This window comes from Theropithecus gelada, chromosome X (assembly GCF_003255815.1).
Source record: "Theropithecus gelada isolate Dixy chromosome X, Tgel_1.0, whole genome shotgun sequence".
Taxonomy (NCBI): domain Eukaryota; kingdom Metazoa; phylum Chordata; class Mammalia; order Primates; family Cercopithecidae; genus Theropithecus; species Theropithecus gelada.
Window position 1 is genome coordinate 22,488,521 of NC_037689.1, and position 4,758 is coordinate 22,493,278.

A 4,758-nucleotide genomic window follows, 5' to 3' on the forward strand; every position below is an offset into this window, starting at 1 on the left:
TTTTTTTTTGTTTTTTGTTTTTTCCCCCCAAAAAGAGCTGAGTAATGTTGAAAAATCGAAACATAATCATCTGTCATCATTTCCTCCCGACAAAAACTCACTCCCCGTGAGGATGAATGACAGACGTCTGGTCCCTGTAAAATCTGAACTTTTCTTTTTAAGAGACGGAGCCTCACTCTGTGGCCCAGGCTGGAGAGCAGTGGTGTGATCTCGGCTCAGCACAACCTCCGCCTCCCGGGTTCAAACAAGATTCTCCTGCCTCAGCCTCGCTGGGATTACAGGCACCTGCCACCAGGCCCAGCTAATTTTTTTTTTTGTATTTTTTGTAGGGTTTCGCCGTGTGGGCCAGGCTGGTCTCGAACTCCTGACCTCAGGGGATGCACCTGCCTCGGCCTCCCACAGTGCTGGGATGACAGGCCTGAGCCACCGCGCCCGGCCTGTATCTGAACTTTTAAAAGGCACCGTCCACCCTGCTGGGACGCTTGGGCCTCCGGGCCTGCCAGGAGGAGGCCTCCGTGTTTCGGTTTGATTTAATACGGAAGGAGAGCCGAGCTTCCCCCTCACGAATGGGCCCCCAAAGCAGAGCAAACCCACAGAACTGTGCGGGGAGGACACTAATGTGTGTCCAGACCGGCTGTGTTTGGCTTGTCTCCTGCGAGAGAAGCTGGGTGACTCTCTGTGGGGCTGGATCAGTGGCTCCTGGATAAGGGGTACGTGTGTGCTGGTTTCTTCTTTCTCCCTGAAACTCCAGGATGGAAGGAAATAAGAAATTCAGCTTGGACTGTGACCAGTCCTCACCACCGACGCCCTCTCCTCTCCCTCCCTCCCTCCCTCCCTTCCTTCCTTCCTTCCTCTCTTTTCCTTTCTTTCTTTCTTTCTTTCTTTTCTTTCTTTCTTTCTTTCTTTCTTTCTTTCCTTCTTTCTTTCTTTCTTTCTTCTTTCTTTCTTTCGTTCTTTCTTTTTCTTTCCTTCCTTCCTTTCTCCCTTTCTTTCTTTCTTTCTCTTTCTTTCTTCTTTCTTTCCTTCCTTTTTCTCTTTCTTTTCTTTCTTTCTCTCTTTCATTTCTTTCTTTTTCTTCTTTCTTTCCTTCCTTCCTTCCTTCCTTCCTTTCTTTCTTCTTTCTTTCTTTCTTTCTTTCTTTCTTTCTTTCTTCTTTCTTTCTTCTTTCTTCCTTCCTTTCTTTCTTTCTTTCTTTCTTTCTTTCTTTCTTTCTTTCTTTCTTTCTTTCTTTCTTTCTTTCTTTCTTTCTTTCTTTGTTTCTTTCTTTCCTTCCTTCCCCTTCCTTCTTTCCTTCCTTCCTTCCTTTCTTTTTCTTTCTTTTCTTTCTTTCTTTCTGTCTCTCTGTCTCCTTTCCTTCCTTCCTTCCTTCCTTCCCTCCTTCCTTCCTTCCTTCCTTTCTTTCTTTCTTTCTTTCTTTCTTTCTTTCTTTCTTTCTTTCTTTCTTTCTTTCTTTCTTTCTTTCTTTCTTTCCTTTTCTTTCGTTTTTCTTCCTTTTCTTCCTTGTTTCTCTTTCTTTCTTTCTTTGACGAAGTCTCGCTCTGTCACCCAGGCTGGAGTGCAGTGGTGCAGTCTCGGCTCACTGCAACCTGCGCCTTCCAGGTTCAAGTGACTCTCCCTGCCTCAGCCTCCCGAGTAGCTGGGATGACAGGCGCCCGCCACCCACGCCCGGCTACTTTTTGTATTTTTAGTAGAGACGGGATTTCGCCATGTTGGCCGGGCTGGTCTCGAACTCCTGACCTCAGACGATCCACCCGCCTCGGCCTCCCAAAGTGCTGGGATGACGGGCGTGAGCCACCGCACCTGGCCTCTTTTGTCTTTTTCTGGGTTGTTTAGGAGGGACTGGGGTGATGAGGACCCGCCCTCCAGGGACACGTTTGCTTGAACGTTCAGTGTGGAAATGGCACGTGTGTCTCCCCACAGGATGTGAGACGTTGAATTTATGGGGTGGGCCTACGTTGGCGGTTCCCGGTGCTTTTTGCTGGAAACAAGGTTCTATTCAAAGTCAACGTTGGTTTCCCAGTGGCTTTCGGTTGAGCCCGTTGGCAAAGCCAGGAATATCACCGGGATAGCGAAGGGGGCTGAATTTCCTCGTAACGTGATTTCAGAGAGAGAGAGAGGGTTTGGTGTGTGAGATCCACAGGATCCCCGGCCCGTTGAGAGGAACACGTTGCTGTGGCCGAACTGAGCCATGTGGGGTCGAGCCCTGATACCTATTTTCCTTCCCCGCAACCCCCACCCCCGAAAACTTGGCCAAAGCGTCCGTGGAGGGTGATGTCTGTCTCGGACACATCCACGTTTCTCTCTCTTTCTTTTCTCTGTCTCTCTCGGACAACGAAGCACCCAGAGGAGAAGGGATTGGATTTATGGGATGTGGGGATGGGATTTTCTTTCTCCGGTCGCCTCTCTGACAGGTGCCTACTTTGCAAAGGTCTGTTCCTGGGAACTGTCAGGAGTTACAAAAATGCACCTTGTCTGGTGGGGGTGGGCTGGGGGTACAGGTGTGATTTAACAATCAGGGGCGACAGAGGGCCCGTGGCTGTGGGCCTTGTTCTCCAGCACCGGGAACAAAGAGGTGGGACAGAGTGTGTGTGTCTGTGCGACTGACGGGGAAACGGGCCACATCCAACACCCGTTTTTCCAGTGAGAAACCCGGTGGTCCGACGGGCTTGGCGTCTCTGCCGTGAGGAAAGGAGGCCTTTTGGCTCGTCCAGGGACGCTGTGTCGTAGGAATGGTCTGTCCGCCCTGCCGAAGCCCAGCCAGGCTGCCACACGGGCCTTGCAAGCCCGAGTGTCTGTTTTGTGGCCTTTTGCTGCTGTTCTTGGCCACGTGAGCACTCGGGAGCGTCTGTGGATTGTGTCCAGCCTGGGCACAGTTGTGGGCGTTTCACCCGGACGAAGCTGACACGGGTTTCAGGTTGGTGCCAAGCTCCGGTAAGGATGGAAGGAAAACCTCTAGCTTTCATGCTGACCTTTCTACCGTTTTTGTTTTGTTTTGTTTTGTTTTTTCTCTGAGAACAAGGAGAATCCTCCAGCTCCCTTTAACGGCACACATTTTAGAATTGCTTTTGCTGCTTCCAGCTTTGGGAGGTCTGGGGAGGAGACAGGCTTTCGGCGAACATGTTTGACGTTAAACAAAACAAAACAAAACAGAAAAAAAAATAAAACTGGCGCCTAACTGACGAAAGAGAATTCGCTTAGTGAGCGTACGCACGTGGATGACGGGATGCCATGTACACGTGTTTTATGGAAATTTGATATTTAATGAGAAACCGGTGAAGGAATGTAGAGACTATCAGGTTTCAAAGCTACGAAACGTGCTATGTATTGAAAGGGGGGGATCGTTTCACGAATTCAGCCCGTTGTATCTCTGCAGGTCCCCGGTGGGAAGGAGGCAAAAACCGTCCCCTGCTTCTTGCTTTGAGATGTATGTGGATTTCTTATTTATTTTCTTTTTTTTCCCCCTGGGTTGGAAATTCGTAAATATGTACTATTTTAATTCTGTGGAGTGTAAATTTGACATTGCCTGGCATTTATTTTTATATTTCTGAAACCTGTTCCTCCTTATTCCCCCCCCCCCGCCCCCCGCAATTTACGAGGAGCCCGTTACGATTTACGACATAGTGGGCGCGTCCGGGTTACGTAGACATCGACAGATAGTTTCAGGGATTGCTTCACATGGAAAGAAAAATCACACGCCGTTTCCCAAACCAACAGTCTTGACCTTTGTCAGCCTCTGATGTTGTCGGTGGGCGGTGATGGGGATGAAAAAAAATAAAATAAAAATAAAACACCCTGAGGTTTTTCGGCGACACCGTCACGCTCCTAAGGTTCCATTGTAGCAACAGACTGTATTTTGTCAGGCCCCGTGGTATGAATGTACATCTTGTAAAACTGAGATATAAATAAACTTATAAATATTTGTATTCCAGTGTTAAAAAAAAAATTGTCAACTCTCCCCTGAGGACAGACTGATTGGAGAAAAAAAAAAAAATCCTGAGTCGGCCGTGGCTAAAAACAGAGCGTTGTTCTGATACCAGTGGCCCGGGGTGCTCTGTGCATTTCTGGGGGGTACCTGGTGTGACCTACACCCCCCCAGCCCTGCACCCCCAGACTGGGAGAGGCACCCTTTACCGAAACGTACCTTCCTGCTTCTCAGCCACGTTCACTCAGAAGGTGGCAAAAAGCAAGACAAAAAAGCCCTGATTGGAATCAAAAGAGCGCTGGGAACACAGCAGAGGTGCTTCTTGTGCACTTTATTTCATTAATTAAGGATTTTTTTTTTTTTTTTTTTTTTTGAGGCAGAGTCTTGTTCTGTGGCCCAGGCTGGAGGGCAGTGGTCAGATCTCGGCTCACTGCAAGCTCCGCCTCCCGGGTTCACCCCATTCTCCTGCCTCAGCCTCCTGGAGTAGCCGGGATGACAGGCGCCGCCGCCACCACACCCAAGGAATTTTTGTGTTTTTAGTAGAGACGGGGTTTCACCATGTTGGCCAGGCTGGTCTCGAACTCATGACCTCAGGTGATCCGCCCGCCTCGGCCTCCCAAAGTGCTGGGATGACAGGCGGGAGCCAGCGCGCCCGGCCGGTGATACACTTTTTAACTTCTCTTTTGTTTCAGTTTTCGGACAGTGGCACGGATTTTCCAGCATGGCGTAATGACGATAGAATCATTTTTGAGACAAAATAATAATAATAGTAATAATAATAATAATAATAAATGGAAAAAGAAATTGACTTTTACAAACGACAACTTTTTACATTT